Below are 18,507 nucleotides of genomic sequence, written 5' to 3' on the forward strand. Positions count from 1 at the left end.
CATTCAAACACAATTTAGTGTATTTTTAGAAAATATTATTTATATTTTATATTTGTCATTTAATACATGATATATACACATATACTACCATTCAAACGTTTGGGGGTGCCTTTAAATGGCCTTATTTTTTGAAAGAAAAGTACAGTTTGTCTGAATAATTTGGACATTGTTAATTTGGGTTTAAAAAAAAACAGCTTTACTTTAAAAAATGGGGACGTTTAAATAACCAGATATTTTTTTTTTTAGTGTCTTATATACTGCATATACATAGGTAATGTCTACATTCAAGGTATCTGAATATATCTATAATTATTAATCTAGCCATTTATCTATGTACATGTGATTCTTAAAACATACTGTACATTGTCAGCTATAGTGAAAATTACACACGCATACGGCATAAAAGGATGAGGTCCCGCCGAGATTTGAACTCGGATCGCTGGATTCAAAGTCCAGAGTGCTAACCATTACACCACGGGACCATTGACGTTTTTTGGCATTTATTGTGGTATACATGCAAAACAAAAACACCACCGGTTAAAGTTTCGATTGATCGCCAATCCGTTTCCACATATGTAGTAACTGCAATTTTACGCACCTTCTCCAGCACATCACGCTAACGTTAGCGTGACATGCTAACATGAGAGTTAGCTGTTTGTTAGAGCTGTGGGGAGATGGCGTCGCAAAGTACGTAAGTGAGGCAAAAAAGACTCGTTCTCTTACACAATACCGTCAATAAATGTGTGCATGAGAACATACTTTGTTGTCGTATTACCTTGTTTGTCATGACTTCCAAGTTGATCTTTCTAGCTATTTAAAATAAAAGAAGCAGGAGGGGGACAAATTGCTCAGGAGTAAACCTTTTTTTTTTTTTTTTTTTTTTAAAGCAAATTCATCCTCCTGCATTCAGCTTTCTATTTCTACAGTGGCCAAAGAACTAAATTTGAAAACTGCCAAACTCTGATTGAGTTAAAACACAATCACAGTAAAGCATAAGTAGTCAGATAATTAAATGCACAATGGCAAGACTGAACACAAAAATTCAGTAAAACATTGTTCTTGCCAGCAAGTTTTTCCACACACAAAATGGAAAGGAATTGAAAACAGTTTGAGCCATTTCTCAAATTATTTTTAAAAGTCCAAATCATCTGATTTCCACCACTCAAATGTGAATAGATTCGGATTTCATGAGTCCTCGGAAGACTTATAAGCAAATCAGAATGTATTCAAAGCAAGCAAAATATCTTTGTGTTTTAAAATAAGAGATTTCTAATTAGCCTTTTGTATGTGAAACAGATTTGTGCTTTGTGTTTGCTAAAACGCCAAATTAGCTGAAGCCAGACATATGCATCACATATTCTTTAGTTTTAAAGGCAATAAAGAGCAAAGGAGAGGAATACACAATATTTCAGCAACCCAGTGTATCAATAATATTTATTTTAATGGGCTTCTGTTGCAGGCTTGCGTTCTTGGTTTTGTGTTGTGGTAAAATTAACTAATGTTAGCTAGAAGCAAGGCTACTATCATAATTCATAAAGTTGTCCAACTATATTTTTTAACCAGAAGTCCTACCCTTGTTTGTCTGTCCAGGTACAGTGTTACAGGGGCACCCTGCCCCGATATTGACATACACTCTCGGTGATTCACTGTTTACGTATGTCAGTAGATAATGTACAGTGCTGCATCCTGCCCTATGATAATATTTAATTATAATTTATGATTTGAGCACAGCATTCCATTTATCAATTTTCTCTAGCGCTTGTTCTCCATAGCGCCACCAGTGAAGTGGAGCCTATCCCAGCTGACTTTGAGCAAGAGGGAGTGTACACCCAGGACTGGTCGCTGGGGGATTGTAGCCTCGGGCATATATAAACAGACAAACAACCATTCACACCTACCCTACAGGCAATTTAGAATCCTCAGTTGACCTAACCTGCATGTTTGTGGAATGTGGGAACAAGCCGAAGTACCCGGAGAAAACCCCTCACAAGCACAGGGGGAACATGTGAAGGCGGAAGCCGAGACTCAAACTCAGAACATTAGAACTGTGAGGGAGACGTGCTAGCCACTAGTGCACCATGCTGCCGTACAGTAATCCATCCATTCCTGTTCTATACCATTTGTCCTGTTCAGAGTCACAGGGAGCTGGGGCCTGTCCCAGCTGATTTTGGGCAAAAGGCAGACGACGCCCCGGTCTGGCCGCCAATCGATCACAAGGCACATGTCTGGACAGACAACCATTCACACTCACATTCACACCATCACTCAATATAAATAAATCAGTACACTGTCAGTGACTTGTCCAAGCTAGACAATACTGTACAGCCAAAGGTAAATTACGATGTCCTACGTTCTCCCACAGGAGGGAACCAGAGGGGCCAATATGAAGGGCCGGTCGGCGCAGTCCTTGAAAGTCTATTTTCCAGCTGTGCTCGGGCCTCTGCAGGTAAACATTTGAACTCCAGTGTGAAGTATAGGTTTTTTCTTGCCTGTGTGTGAATAAATCCCAGTCAGCATATCTGCATTTGACCAAGATTGTATTACAATTTCTGTATAATGTCTTGTTTTAGTAAATCCAATTATATATGTGTATTTTTAAATCTGGGAACAGCCATTAACCTACATTCTAAACAAGGTCTTTTGACACAAAAAGGTAATATATTCAGTGATAATCAATTCATCAAGCAATCGATCAAGCAATCAATCATCTAATCAATCAATGATGAACTGCTATAGTACCAAAATGTAAAGACACAGTTGAACCCTAAAAAAAAACCTATTTTTATGGCATTTTCATCTGACATAGAAATCGTTTTCTTTTAACGTTCAAAGTTATTTAAAACAAATATCACATAATTTGCTTTGAAAAGAATGTGATAGACCATATGAGATAATATACTATCCTATTTGTGTATTTAGTATATTGATTCCAAGTATTCTATTTAAAATTTATAGTAATCTTGGAGGATTAATGATTCATGTTATTCTCAGACTCTTTTTACGTTTCTTGTGCAGGGTGTTAGTTTTACTCTGCTGTTGATTCTGAATTTGTTTTATACTGTATAACTGTACTCCCTACACAATATAAATACATTGATTTTAATGATGGCACTTAAGACCATAGGGGATATGTGACAGTACAAGGAAGTACGTAAATTTGTCTTCCCGTTTAGACAAGTTTTAAAATTGTTTGAGACAATACAGAAAATAAATGCCTCCACTTGTATAAATAAAGGAAATATTTAATGGACACTATGTTAGTTCTGTAGAATTGTTATTTTTTTAGTCAGTAAAATGAACAACATGTGGTCCAGAATACATTTCAAGCTTTCTTTTGTGGTAAATGCCAGTCCGTTGTGGACTAACAAATGCAAGGCATGTTTGAATTTTAAAGGTGAAGTAAACTTGACCGTTGGTAAATGTAATGGTTCTCATAGCTCACTTCCATGTAGCTGGTGTTGGCTTAATTTCGGGTCAGTCTGTTCATATAACCCTGAATTTGCGTTGCTGTATTTTTGTACAGTATGATAGATTATTGCATAGATTCCATGTGGAGGTGGAGCGTCTGTATGTTGTGTGTTAACTTATTGCTCTTTATTGCCTCACACCTGTAGCGCTGTATGATTTCGCTTCACATTCCACACGTTGACACTTGCCACTTGCAAGACTTGCACAGGACCATGAATCTGTCTGTATGCACACAAATACAGCATGAAAACTGCAGTATTTACTATATATGTTCTGTGCAGTCTGTCTGTGCTGTTGAAGAGCACACAGTCACACTGGCTGGCTTAACTCTGGCTGACCAAAAAGCATGAGCCTCTATATGAGCTCTACGGTGGACGCTATTCATGTCACTGCACAAATGCCACGAATACAAATTCCCTCACTTTAAGTGGGTCAAGTGTTTCTGATTTATGATTTCCACCCTCATGCTTTCCAAACAGCAAACCAGCTCAATGTAAGAATCGGAGCATCTGAGGACAGAAGTTGACCGAGCAAAAATACAAGTCTGACAAGGCTGTAACACAGCCGAATAAATCCCTGTTAGTAGAGCTGCTTGATTCTGGCCGCGGTGTCAGACTTGCACGAGGCCCAGGACAAGGATCGACAAATGACGAGCATGAACCTAACACCCACGCACTTTACTACCAGCCACTGTGTGAATCAGCAACTTGACACATTTCCTAGGTGCGTCCAAACTATGTGTTTGAGACAGAGCATAAATGTGCATATAAAATCCAATGCCCCAAAAGCAGTAATATTTGGAGTTCAAACTGAATCTTGGGTACCTCAAAACTCAAAGAGATAAAACCATCATCTTTGTAGACGAACTCCATACTAACTCTACTACAGATAGGTATCATTGATGGCGAAGGGGAAAAGTTGGATGATAACCATAAGACCAGGAATGGAACTTAGCGTGACATAGGAAGGTGTCTGGCATGTACAATACAAATCCATCCATCCATCCATCCATCCACTTTCTATAGCGCTTGTTCTTATGAGTTGTTGCAGATGAGCTAGCCTGGAGCCTATACCAGCTGACTTTGAGCAAGGGGCGGGTTATACCGTAGACTAGATTGCGTTCCACATATAACTCGCATTAAAAGCTATGGACAATTTGGAGTTTTCAATAAATCTGTCATGTATGTTTTGGGGCTGTGGTAGGAAGCCAGAGTACCCGGAGAAAATCCACCCAAGCACAGGAAGGACAGGCAAATTCCACACAGGAAGGCCAGGGCTGAGATTTGAACCCCAAACCTCAGAACTGTGAGGCAGACGTGCTAATCACAAGTTGCATGAGCAATACAATTAAGGGAATATTTCAAACATTTAGTAATCCCAACAATAATTGGACTAATATCTATGGAACAGATTTGAGAGAAGTGTGTTTTGCTAAAAGTTACTGCAAGTCTGCGACATAGGAAAGAGTTTGGCTGCTTTGTATGTAATATGACCAACTCAGTTGAACTGAATATTACAAAACGTTATTAATTCCAGCATAACCTATAAAACACTGCTAGGTGACACTACCACTCTGCAAACATCTTCATGTTTAGTGTGAATACTGTACTTTTACAATACTATAGCTTAATTTCATCATGTACAGTATTTACACGTGCTAAAATAGTTAACAAAGGTTTTATGATGGCAACATGCAGTTTGACCTTAGAACAAATGGTTCATTTCCTGTTAGAATGCATACTTGAGAGTGTAATTTGCTTTTTGGTAAGATAATTCTGTCATAATTAGTCATAATTGGACTAATATCCATTAAAACAGATTTGACAGAAGCATGCCAATAATGCTACTGCGACATCGGAAAGGGTCTGGCTGCTCTGTACCTAATTTGTGCAATAGAATTGATTGCATATCACAAAAATGTATTAATCCCAACAATACCTACACATTGTTATGGGACAGCTATCGCTCTGCAAACAGCTTTCTTGTCCCCTCTCCTTTATTTTAATCTCAGGCGTCTCAGAAACGTATGACATTTAAAAACATTAAAATGTTACTGAGATATTGCCGCTACAGTGAATTGCGGGCATATGATGGTGACTGTTTGAACCTGGAACGAATGAATTATTATAGCCTGCATGTGAAACTGCTGTATTGGTACGGTACAGTACTCGCAATTAGCTTTCAACTAAGAGATTTCTAATCGGACTAATGTATGTGAAACAGATTTGAGAGAAGTGTGTGGATAAAGCTGTTAAACTCATGGAATTTGCAGATGCAGTTTTGACTCGGTCTGCAGTAGGAGTCCAAAAACAATTTTAGTTGTAGGAGGATATATGAAGCCGGATGGGGCCCTTCTCCCTCTTTCCCTCTCTCCTTCCTATCTGTCCCCTTTTACAGTGTTTTTATTACAGACACACCCCTGACCTTCACATAGGCCTCCTCCGCTGGCATTAACAGCACACACACACACACACATACTGTACCACCATTTCCTCCATTCACCACACCTCCCACGTGCAACACGACTGTGGACGTGCAAATGCCATGAGAACGCGTGAAGCGTGAATGCGCAGCGGATTCGATATTTACTCGAGGGAAGCGCGACAAAACATCACTATTATGCAGCGGCGTTGTTTAGTCATCTATTTTCAGGTGCACTGGGTGTGCTTTGCATTGCAAATGTACGGCAACACACTGGCCAGGGCGGCGGCATCGCCTCGCAGCCTACCAGTGCACTGCAGAGGAGACACACCCCTCGTCTCCACACGCCCGAGCGCACACATTCTGAGGATGTCAAACCAACAATGAGGGGAGACGCATTAAACAAAACAGGGCGAGCGAGCATGTGCATCTAATAGTGCTATGTCAACACTGTGATTTCCACCGAGAGCCAGTGTACAATTATGTTTACGTATTCACACACTGAACTCCCGTCGTCTTACAAACAAAGACTCTTTTGGTGCGGAGAAACACATGGCCTAAATTTGACAATCTCCGCCAGTCGAGACGGCACATTGTTGATAATGTTGTCGCCGTAATCCGCGCACCGGGGGTCGCTCCAGTGCGCCACAGAGATTGGAGGCAAAAGCATGTTGCTTTAAGCTCACGCGGTCAAAGTTGTTTACCTCTTCGTTACCTCTGACGTCACGACACACCCCTGATTCAAGGGCTGGAGTTCTGCGTTACGGACATCGAGACGGACCAATCGGAGCGCCGCTGTATAGACATGTCACCAACCAGATCGGCGCCGATCCGCTGAGCTCACACGCGATTGGCTACAAGGACAATGTGGGCGGGGGTGAAATCCCTCTTTCCCGTAGAGGCTCGGAGGAGGAGGCTGTGCATAACAAAAAGTAATGGCCATCTATTTGGTTAGTGAAGAGCCGAGGATATATGCCGTCGTACTACAGTAGGTGGGAATTTTATTCTCCAAATGTTACGGCGTTTTTGTTTTTTTCGTGGCGCGCGAACATCGTTCCCGTTGAGTGTTCGACTCCCTTAACAAGCTGCGCGAAGTTGGTTCCGCCGTGTTTGCGTGTTAAAGGCAGCCAGCTAACCACGCTAAAATGGTTAGCTACTACGCGCGCGTGTGTGCGTCCGACCAACGTCTGCTAGGGCGGACGACTCCTCTCCACATTTTGGAAGGTTTACAAAACACAACCCTCTCGTCACTTAGAAACGCTCCCGCTCAATATGGTGTGTACACGCACGAAGACGGCGGCTAAAGAGGATAAAAGGCAACAGAAGTCGTAATGGGGGGAAAGTTGAGTTAAACTGTTAAGGCATGAAAACTTACATTGCACAAGAGGAACGTGCAAAAGTCCACTTATTGACATTTTTTTCTTCCTTACGACAGCTTAATTTGAACGCCAGTCGCGTCTTATAAACTTGTCGATGTATCAATAAGGTTGCGCAACTTCGGATGACATTATTGGTCGTGTGATGATTGACACCGCACTTGTAATGTTTGTGTTGATAATAGTTCTGCGTTACATAAACGGTAATTGTCGGTCAGGTCCGAGGGTTAAAGCCCCTTCACTGACTTGCCACATGCCTTTTTGCTTTTCTATTGAACAGGATTAACATCTTGGGATAAACGGAGGAAAGCTTTCAAGTCTCAGCCAGTGTTCAAGGGCATGCTAAATCCCCAGGTGAGCCATTTCTATCACACATAAGCCAAAGCTGCTCACATAATATGTAGTGGGGCTCACAATTTATTTTATATTTTTTTCTGCAGGGAAATAGCCCAAAAAACGACCTGAAGGTACAATTACTTATGTCATGTAATGTCACATGTACATACTTGTTATATTACAACCCCAATTCCAATAATGTTGGGACGTTGTGTTAAACATAAATAAAAGCAGAATACAATGATTTGCAAATCATGTTTAACCTATATTTAATGGAATACACTACAAATACAAGATATTTAATGTTCAAACTAATAAACTTGATTGATTTTAGCAAATAATAATTAACTTAGAATTTTATGGCTGCAACACGTTCCAAAAAAGCTGGGACAGGGTCATGTTTACCGCTGTGTTACATCACCAACATTCAATAAACGTTTGGGAACTGAGGACACTAATTGTTGAAGCTTTGTTGGTGGAATTCTTTCCCATTCTTGCTTGATGTACAGCTTCAGCTGTTCAACAGTCCGGGGTCTCCGTTGTCATATTTTATGCTTCATAATGCGTCACACATTTTCAATGGGAGACTGGTCTGGACTGCAGGCAGGCCAGTCTAGTACCCGCACTCTTTTACTATGAAGCCACGCTGTTGTAACACGTGCAGAATGTGGTTTGGCATTGTCTTGCTGAAATAAGCAAGGGCGTCCATGAAAAAGACGTTGCTTGGATGGCAGCATATGTTTTTCCAAAACCTGTATGTAACTTTCAGCATTAATGGTGCCTTCACAGATGTGTAAGTTACCCATACCATTGGCACTAACACAGCCCCATACCATCACAGATGCTGGCTTTTGAACTTTGCGTCCATAACAGTCCGGAGGGTTCTTTTCCTCTTTGGACCAGAGAACATGATGTCCACAATTTCCAAAAACAATTTGAAATTTGGACTCGTCGACCACAGAACAGTTTTCCACTTTGCATCAGTCCATCTTAGATGAGCTCGGGTGTTTCTGGGTGTTGTTGATAAATGGCTTTTGCTTTGCATAGTAGAGTTTCAAGTTGCACTTATGGATGTAGCGCTGAATTGTACTTACTGATATTGGTTTTCTGAAGTGTTCCTGAGCCCATGTGGTGATATCATTTACACATTGATGTCGGTTTTTGATGCAGTGCAGCCTGAGGGATCGAAGGTCACGGGCATTCAATGTTGCTTGCTTCAGATTCTCTGAACCCTTTGATGATATTATGGACCGTAGATGATGAAATCCCTAAATTCCTTGCAATTGTACGTTGAGGAACATTGTCCTTAAACTGTTCGACTATTTTCTCACGCACTTGTTCACAAAGAGGTGAACCTCGCCCCATCTTTGCTTGTGAAATACTGAGCAATTCAGGGAAGCTCGTTTTATACCCAATCATGGCACCCACCTGTTCTCAATTAGCTTGTTCACCTGTGGGATGTTCCAAACAGGCGTTTGATGAGCATTCCTCAACTTTCTCAGTCTATTTTGCCACATGTCCCAGCTTTCTTGGAACATGTTACAGCCATAGAATTCTAAGTTAATGATTATTTGCTAAAAACAATCAAGTTTATCAGTTTGAACATTAAATATCTTGTCTTTGTAGTGTATTCAATTAAATATAGGTTAAACATGATTTGCAAATCATTGTATTCTGTTTTTATTTATGTTTAAAACAACGTCCCAACTTCATTGGAATTGGGGTTGTACTAAGGAAATACCCATCCAAAATGAACATTCTTTCATTCATATTCCGTACTACTTATCCTCACTAGGGTCGCGGGCGTGATGCAGCCTATCCCAGCAATCTTTGGGTGACAGGCGGGGCACACTCTGAAGCGGTCACCAGCCAATAGCAGGGCACATATAAACAAACAACCATCCGCACTTACATTCACACCTACGGGCAATTTAGAGTCTTCAATTAACCTACCATGCATGTTTTTGGGATGTGGAAGGAAACCGGAGTCCCCGCAGAAAACCCACACAGGCACGGGGAAAACATGCAAACTCCAGACAGGCGAGGGAGGATTTGAACCTCAGAATTGTGAGGCAGACGTGCTAACCAGTTGGCCACCGTACAATGAACACTTGGAAGAAATAAAGTTGTGTGCTAGGAATTGACTGTCACGGCAGTAATAAATGTGTTATGCAAATAGCTGTTAAATTTGTCAAAATCCTCTCAACAGTGAATCATTATGCTGTCTTTAGCTGCTGACAAATGTATTATACTACAGTATTTATAGATCATCGCCACAAGTAAGCATCAGCATTTGACTACATTTTGTTGATGCACAATAGGGGAAAATCAGGAGTTGACTGGTTAATAATTTTTCATGGAGATCTATCTCCTTCTGCATGTTCTGTACTCCCTTTTCATGTTGTAGCAAAAGAGAATATCGCTCTTTGGTGTAAGTACTAGTGCACTCAATTTTACCTAAATTGCTTCAAGCTCTTGTAAATACACAATGAATTCCATGTAAAAAAAATTCTTAACAATCATTATTCCCATTCTTAACCACAACTACAAAGTACGGATTCTTCCATTTTATTATTCATGTATTCAATTGGTGTTTATTTATACATCCAAGCATGTCACTTGCATTGTCAATGAGCACCGTGGCACTTATGATCGTGTCAAAATGAGGAGAATTTACAAAAGGATGCCTTCATCTAAATTTATAGCCAGCCCGCCACCTCCTTCCCGACCCCAGCTATTTAGGCACTAATTGTCCCCATTACGATCCCTTCCAGTGATTGTGCTTTATTTCTCACAATCTGTATCTGTTTCTTAGTATTCTGCACCTTTTTATAGCATGCACAATGTTGTTTTAATATGGGCCGCTTCATTTCCTGAATATAGAAAAATCATGAATGCCTGCTCCCTTTCCAACATCATAGCCTTCTCAAGAAACACTGGCATATGTTCCGCTTTGGAATCACATGACAAACCTGTCGTAGTTTTGAGGGAAGTACAGATGCAGTATATCTAATTTGCAGTTATTTATGGAGATGTGTGTGCGTGGTGGGGATGGTACAGTCCATTAGGTATCCATGCCCTCCCCTTCCCTTCTTTCTTGACCGTAGTAATTGGTGGCTTCCTTCTCACATGTAACATATAGCAAGAAAGAGGCCGTTGTACTGAGCTGTAAAAAGCCACTTGTATGTACATGCCACATATGTTCACTTGTCTTTGTAACTAATGAAGTGGTAAGTTCACTCTGATGTCTGCAGGTCCTCATTAACTCTTGTGGTTGATGGTTTCTAGGCCAAAGACATCACACAGGTTATATTTGTTGGAGATGAAGAGCAACTCAAGCAGAAGGAATTCTTTGAAGGCAACATAACATGTAGGACACAACTTAACATATGCGATGTACATTGTACACTACGGTAGTGTAATGCAGTTTAATATTGCTATTATAAGAATTCTGTTTTTCAATTTTAAAAACATACGTCTTATTTTTTAACATACTGTTAACAAATCAATACAAAATATCAATGTACTGGCTAAAAACGTTTTATTATTTTTTTCCAAATACGATCTAGGCAACTATGCTATTGGCAAACAAATTTGTATCTTTTATTATAGTCTTTTCTGGACTTATTTGACTTTAATATTCAATGTATGTTCAACCCAACTGGCCAACATTCATAGTCATTTATTTTCTTAGGGAGCATTTTTGACCCTTATATAAGATTGGCTTCTGCGCGTTTGCGACCATTTCCACCCTCACGTGTGTTGCCTGTCCGGTTCTGTCCAGTTAGCTCTCCTTGCATGACCGTGTGTGCTTGAGAATGTGCATTCCCTGTCAAATTCAGCACAGGCATAAACAGGACTCTTGGTGTGTGTGTGTGTGTGTGTGTGTGTGTGTGTTCGAGTGGCCTTCTCCCTGCCTTTCCCCCTCTGGAGTCCAGCAAGGGGCCCAGCAAAAGGGGCAGGCAGCCGTCACTGGTGCTCTCTCTCTCTCTCTCTCTCTCTCTGTCTCTCTCTCTCTCTCTCTCTCCCCCTTCCCCCACCCCCACCCCCCACCCTCCTTGTCTCTCCCTCTCCCGGCCAGCAGCAGGGGCCTGGGTAGGGGGAGCAAGTGGTGCAGAGACCATAGAGTTGAACACGGGGCGCCCCACCCACCCTCTTCCACCCCAGTTTAGCCCATCCTGTGTGGGGCACAGGTCACCTTGTCATGTGCTGATACTGCTGCTGTAACATACTCCCTGTGATCGCAGGAAAATAGCATGATATACACCCGCACAGGCGAGGGCGCATGAGAGAAGGAAGAGAAGGGACAGGAATGAACTAGTCAGCTCGCCAGTTGTTTCGCTGCATTGCAAAACTCTTTATCGACTTTGTTGTTGTAGTTTGCTCCAATTCTCCTTCATTCGTATGCTCTCCTGAGACATTCTAAGCATTCACTTTCATCATTTTAAATATCATCTTGCTTGCCCACATTATCCCTCCCACTCTTTTTTTTTTTAATGGTGGTTGTGCTCTAAGATGTGACTAAAGGCTCACGTTTCCATTGTGGCCCCCTTCTGAGAACACCAGGTCAGTCCAGATCTGATACGTTTTATGTATCTTCTGTACTCATGGTGACCAGTGCGGGGAATGCGCCAAAACACCTCAACCTACGTTTTTCTCTCGTGGCATGGAACACTTTTAGGACCTTTTGTGGGATTGTTCACATGATGTGGACAGAGGATGCTCATTAGGCCTGCAGAGAGGGCCTCTTTCCACAGCTTTAGGTCCCATTTTCACAACTGTTGTATGTCCGGATGAGATTTTGACTTTGACTCATATGTGTTGGGATGTGGTTTCCAAAGTTCATTGCTGACATTCCTGGGCCCTTTTCATTTTTTAATTTACCACTTTATCCTCTCTCTCTTCCGTGTCTTTGTGTAGTTAAAGCAATTTCTGCTCAGGGTTGTTGCCTGGCTCGTCCACTTTATCCACTTTGTTACAACTCTCACTCAGTCACGCTCCGGGTCCTTATTAGATCTACTGGATGGTAGTCAAATTTGTTAACTTTGATGGAAGTTCATCTGAATATCTGGGTGGCTCTCCAGAGCATTTTTCACAGCTGTGGTATCATTTTGTGTGTGTGTGTGTGTCTTCTTGTGACAAGGCAACTGAGAAATCATTGGTCACTTTCCTGTTTAGTGCTCACACACTAAGACTGGTGGTTATCAGGTAATGCCGGTACAATTTTTTTTTTTTTTTAATTTTTTTTTTTACAATTGTGCAAAAAGATGCAGAGTCCTCTAGCAATTAGAGCAGTTTGAATGACTAATATAGCAATGACCATTGTGCAAAGGGTGCCGAGACTTCAAGGAGTGTATGCAGTTTAAAGTGACTAGTAACGTGATAATCTGGGACAATGTTGATTGTGCAAATGTGTGCAAATACTTCTCAGTCAGTGTGCAAGTGGGGCAGATGCTATTCTGGCATGAGTGGCCAGCATTGGTCAACAACAGATATGCAAATAGTGCAGCGTGACGAGACGACTACAGTGAGTGCACGAGTATGTATAATTCGCCCAACAGAAATGTGACAACAAAGTCACGACAAAAAAATTGGCAGCATGTTGCAATGGAATTGTAGGTTAGCTGTTTAAGAAGTTGATTGCAAGAGGGAAGAAGGATGTTGGAATGTCTGCTAGTTCTAGTTTGCATTGATCGGTAGCACCTACCTGAGGGAAGGAGCCGGAAGAGGTGGTGACCGGGATGTGGAGGGTCCGAGAGGATTTTGCACGCTCCTGTCTTAGTTCTGGCACCATGCAAGTCCTCAAGGGTGGGTAGGGGGGTACCGACAATCTTTTCAGCAGTTTTGATTGTCCGTCGCAGTCGGAGTTTGTCCTTTTTTGTAGCAGCACCAAACCAGACTGTGGTGGAAGAACACAGGGCTGATTCGATGACTGCTGTGTAGAACTGCCTCAGCAGCTCCCGTGCCAGGCCGTGCGTTCTCTGAAGCCGCAGGAAGTACATCCTCTGCTGGGCCTTTTTGAGGACGGAGTTGATGTTGATTGCCCACTTCAGGTCCTGAGAGACGGTAATTCCCAGGAACTTGAAGGTCTCGACGGTTGACACAAGGCAGCTGGACAACGTGAGGGGCAGCTGTGTCGAAGGATGCCTCCTGAAGTCCACGATCATCTCTACAGTCTAGAGCATGTTCAGCTCCAGGTTGTGTCGGCCGCACCAAAAGAACAGAGCCGTTGCTTCGATATGACTTAGGCGATGCCTGTTATGCCCCTTATTACTGATTCTCCAACATTTTTACTATATTTTGAAGGATAAGCATCATTTTCATGCTGTCATTTCCGTGCCGTCATTTGCCGTGTGCCACCGATAGGGCCCAGCGTGGCAAATTAATAGTCTATTCATTAAATATAAAAATATCATACTGACAAATACAGCAAGATGTTAAAGGAGCTGAATGGCTTAATCAGCATTGTGTCATCTACAATAGTGGCTTGGGTGAAAATGACTTTTTTAATGAAAAAAGTTGGGGATTATAGTTTTAAGTGTGTTATTAGATAATGCTCATCATTCAATATTATCACCCTGAAGCGTTTCTTTGAATTAGCACCATCTGAGGTGTGGACAAATTTGCCCCATTACCACCAAACATCACAGTACAGTACAGTGCAGTTGCCATTCGTGTGTACGCTAGATAAGTGATCTGGGGTGCATTCAAGAAAGCAGGTTATATAAATACTCAATAAATTAACTAACTATTATTACTTTTACTTTTATTATTATTATTACTATTAATTAAGTATGAATTTGCCAGTCCAGAGAAACTGGTAAGAGAAATTCAGTCATTAATCATGGTAAACAGTCTCTAACTCTGACCCTAAACTGCAATCTGGCAGGTTTTGTATGCTAAACCCTGACTTTATATTAGTCTCCTCTCACCTGAAGCAAACATGGCTTGTCTGTTTCTCTGCGACCCCATCAATAATGAGGCACAACCAAATGTAACATGATATGCTGGCTTTCCCAGATTGATTTATTAAATAGATTCTCCGGCCATATATCGTAGTCTCACACACCGTGGACAAATTTTGTACATGCCACAAACATTCTTTTTTTGCTAAGTGAAGTTTTGTGTGGCTATGGAGAGCATATTGCATAAAAGCAATGGTGTGTCCACTGGTAGGAAATGTCGCAGTTAAATGCTTGCCAACTGTAATGATCACTGATCATTACTGAGCACAAACCTTTAAGAAAAATCAAAGATGAGTCCCTCAGTCAGGATTGCAAGTGACTAATGTGCAAATCATTCATCTGTACTCATGTTTTATTAAATTATGATAGACACGATGCCGCTCAAACTGGCATGAGTCTAATGCAGGTTGGGTAAAGTCACTACAGCTCACCCATTTCTTTAATCTGGTACGCCGAGCTACATTATCAAGAGTCCTATGACATCTGTTGCATTCATTTAGCTGTTTTATCTAAAATGGGTTAATTAAATGATTCATTTTAATTCACATAGGCAGTTACATTTTGGTCTACAAATAAATGATACAAATATCTAGATTTGTGTTAAATAAAGATCTGTGGACTAATGAATACTGAATGAATATTTAATTAAAGTGGAACTATATGTCCTTTAAATTTGACACACCTCAGAGAAGAGTTGCTAACAGCCTTACCAAATTTGAATGATTAAAAAAGTCAGCAAGTCTATAAAATGAAGCTCTTGTTGGATACTCAAGTGCATAACTGGGCGCCGTTTTAGCCACGTCCAAAAAAATCAGGAAAACTGAAATGGTGAAAAACAGTTTAAAGCTATATCTAAATTCAGTACTGTGTAGGCAAGTCTTTTTATGTTTTCAGCCAATATCATCAAATATGATAATGTAGTTAGACGTTTTGAAACATATCTCTAAATTCACTTTACAGGGTATTTAATCAATTGTTAAAAGTCAGTTAGTTACAAATAAAAGCTAAGTTAGGTCCAGTCATGGCTGGGCAAAATATGCCTTGCCTGTCTGAATGACTGCTTCCATGTACACTTGTGTAACGCTGGATTGCACCCAAATGAAAATCAGATGTTATTGTATGTTTGGATGTTATTCACTACAGCGCCTTTTCACCTATATGCTGTTATTTGAAGTGCGGTAATTGTTAAGTCAGTTCATCAAATAGTGGTGCATTTCAATTTACGGATTGATTTCTGCATCAATTTGCTCCGACGCCCTTCTTTTTTTTTTTTTTTTACAGTTTTTTTTTTACTAAATATATTTTCATAGTCACTACACACTCACATTAGCAACTCCAATTTCAAGGGGGGGAAAGTAACTTGACGTTTCTCTCTGTTGCCATGGTGAATTGACATATCGAGGCTTCATTGATGTCTTTTTGTTGTGGCCGTGCACATGCTTAGCGCAACGTGAACATGCTACAAGGGAGTGGATTGAACTAATTCAGATCAGCTCTTCCACAATCGAATACTCAAGAGTTCTTGATTTCAGAGGAAAACAACTCAGAGCTTAAGTTTAGACTGAACATTGTGTTGAACATCCTTTCTGGAATAACCAACCCCCTGTACCGCTGGGCATCCTCATAATGGGGTACTAATCGCAGTGGTGTAGTACCTACATCAGGGGTTGGGAGCTTACAGCCTGTGGGCTATAGATGGCCAGTGAGAGCATTTAATATGTATTGCCATGCAATTCTTAAAAAACAAGGCCTCAGAGGAAGGGTTATGCAAATAAAAAAAAAATAAAAAAAACACAACTGTTTTAGAATACACATTTAATTAGTCATATTTTCCCATGCATTTTTCCTGGCTCTTAGAGGAAACACTCAAATGGGCCCCTATGAAGGTTGTGTACTCCAGATGTATTAAGGTGAGCCGAGTCTAGCCTTAAGGCCACTTTACACTCCCGCGCTCGCGCAGCCGACAACGGCCGCATTACATCACATGACCGACGCATTGGCCCGCGCGGCCCCTGTACGTCAATTGACGCGCACACGGCAAAAAATGTTGCTGCGCGTAGAATGCCGCGGACATCATCTCTCGTGATTGGTCCGTTCTAGTCACATGCTGTGAGGACGTACTCAGCGTTCCTCCCGGTTCCACATACCAGCTACGCCGCCGCCTTCTTGATCGATTTTGCAGCATAATTAAACATATCATCTGGTCATCTAGGTCAATTTGTTCTAGCAGACACTGTTCCACGGTCACCATTGTTGTTGCTTTGTTCCTTGTTACGGAAAGGAAGGTAAAAACGGCTATTGAAAATGTCCAAAAAAATGCAGAGCAAATTCCACCCTGTGGCGTCCTAGCCAATACCAGCCGTAGTGACACCCGTGACTTGGAGGAAAACTGCAGTACATTTTCAAAACTGCGCGTGTGGGTTGCGCTCGACCATAAAGGCAAACTGCGCACAGGATAGCCGCAGTGACGTCAGCGTGGTTGCCACCCGCGCGAGTATAAAGAAGCCTTTAGTCGTTCTTTGTTGACTGTGTTGATCTGTCACGCTGCTATGATGGCGCACTATTTATGTTGGTGACACAGCTATCACCATTAGGGTTGGGCATCATTTGAATTTGAGCGATTCCGGTCTCGATTATGGTTCTTCATTTTAATTCGCGTTCCAAACGATTCTCAAGTTGACTTAATATTCATTATCGTTTCAGATAAAAGTTAAATACAGCATTGTTGAAATAGTTATTTGTGACTGTTTTATCACATCGAATGGTTTATATGTGCAAGTTTTAACTTGACTTTCTGTTTTAAGCATGTAGCCTTTTATTTTGAAGGCTACGCACGGGAACGTCCCCTTCACCTGACACCAGTGTATTTTGACCACAAAAGTAATGGAACCAAACGCTATAAAACGTTGATTCCTTTACTTACCCACCGATGAGACACGTTTTTGTGAATTTTGTCCCAATTCATTGTGATGTAAAGATGCTAGTTTGACGGTTGGTAAAGTTTTTGCTCAATGTTAAGCTTGTAATGTGACTGTTTCTACTTTCTTTCCAGTATGGTAATTTATTTTATTTTTGTGTCAGTCATCAGCTCTTATGTTGGTTTGAAGACTAAAATAAACGCTAAAAGCCATCCGTGCAAGAGTGCAACCCAGCATTTAACTTGTTAGCCGCCTCAATGTTGGAATAGACATATTTTATTGTTTCACTCACCCAATTTACGTAATTAAAGTTCTACACGGTGTAGGCTGAGGCTCGGAACGTGAGGGAGCTCGTCAGACTTCTACACATCGTGAAAGCCTCCTTTGCACAATATAATCTTAATCCAAGTTGTTGCACTGAGGTTAACACTTTTGATGGTCGCTGCCGTTGGGCACAAGCACGGCTTTGTGCGCGTTCTTCTTCGTTGGTTTTCGCCGCTTCTTTGTTGGTTTTTCGCCACTTTCTTTTTTCGAGGTTGGCGGACTGTAGTCATCGCAACTAGTAGCTGAATTTTTGTACAATCCCGGGAGAACCGGAATGTTAGTCCCGGTTCCAATCGGTTCTTGATTCTCAATGCCCAACCCTAATCACAATTCTTCCAAACACTAGAAACACAAGCGAAATCAGGGACTACCCTTCAAAACCCTTCCGCAGTGAATGGAACTAAACCGTACCGCTTTGTGGAAATGTGGCTGATCAAAACGCTTCTATTTTAAACTCATGAGAAAGAGTACCTTGTAAGGGATACATGACTGAAAATAGAGAACTATTGCACACTGATAATGAAGACAGTCCCTCTTAAGAGTATGGTATCATGTGACACAATCAGGTGCTTTGAGCGCTGCCTACATCCACCACTAATCAGTAGGATGTACCGATCCCACTTACAGTATGTTTGCAGACGTACTTATGAACATTTGAGTACTCACTGACACCACGTAACAATACTTTATTTTGCCATT

General features: G+C 41.2%; 1 protein-coding gene and 1 non-coding gene across 5 annotated transcripts in view; one reads left to right on the forward strand and one right to left on the reverse strand.

Annotated features, from left to right (window-relative positions):
• Positions 1-410: 410 nt before the first annotated feature.
• On the reverse strand, positions 411-482 carry trnaq-uug (transfer RNA glutamine (anticodon UUG)). The gene has a single exon. It is a non-coding gene; the product is annotated as a tRNA-Gln (tRNA).
• Positions 483-6,787: 6,305 nt separating this feature from the next.
• Positions 6,788-18,507, forward strand: part of LOC133408307 (vitamin D3 receptor B-like) — a 49,241-nt gene continuing 37,521 nt past the window's right edge. The window contains exons 1-3 of one of the 4 annotated variants that reach the window (XM_061687035.1): positions 6,788-6,877; positions 7,546-7,619; positions 7,706-7,732. The gene's annotated coding sequence lies outside the window, so the exon portion shown is untranslated. Of the gene's footprint in view, positions 6,882-7,545; positions 7,620-7,705; positions 7,733-18,507 lie in introns of all 4 variants that reach the window. The other 3 variants (XM_061687034.1, XM_061687032.1, XM_061687033.1) reach the window with 3 other exon arrangements.

This window comes from Phycodurus eques, chromosome 10 (genome assembly GCF_024500275.1).
Source record: "Phycodurus eques isolate BA_2022a chromosome 10, UOR_Pequ_1.1, whole genome shotgun sequence".
NCBI lineage: Eukaryota > Metazoa > Chordata > Actinopteri > Syngnathiformes > Syngnathidae > Phycodurus > Phycodurus eques.